The following is a 542-nucleotide window of genomic DNA, read 5'->3' as shown; positions in this document are numbered from 1 at the left end:
CCCCTCCTCCCTCTCTCTCTGTGTGAGCAGGCTCTTTGTTCTGTCCATCACTGAGCCTCTTGTTTCTCTCAGGTCCAGGCAGACTGTCGCTGCCTCCGGTGGTCAGTTGTCAGAACTGCACACATTCAGTTACATGTTATTTTTCATGGACAGATTTAAATTTGGCTCTAACATCCACTGGGACTCAAGGATGAACTGATTAGAATTTGGTGGTCAAAGGCCAAAGGTCAACTGTGACCTCACAAAACAGGTTTCCAGCTGTAACTCATGAATTCATTCACTCTAACTCAATTTAACTCAAATGTTTATAAGGATCAAATGAAGTGATGACATTTGACATCCAAAAGGTCAAAGGTCAACTTCACTGTGACTTCATCATGTTCTGAGACTGTGACCATGTTTCCTGACACTTAGAGGAAACAAGAGGAGCTGATTCTGGTTTAAATGAGCTCCACTCATTGAACCTTCATGTTTCACACACACCTGACCCACACACCTGAGCTCTGATGTGTTTCACTCTTTCTAGATAGATAGATACTTAT

Source organism: Seriola dumerili, unplaced genomic scaffold (genome assembly GCF_002260705.1).
Source record: "Seriola dumerili isolate Sdu_G_001 unplaced genomic scaffold, Sdu_1.0 BDQW01000283.1, whole genome shotgun sequence".
NCBI lineage: Eukaryota > Metazoa > Chordata > Actinopteri > Carangiformes > Carangidae > Seriola > Seriola dumerili.
The sequence above is the reverse complement of the archived record's forward strand: the minus strand, read 5'-3'. Positions refer to the sequence as shown.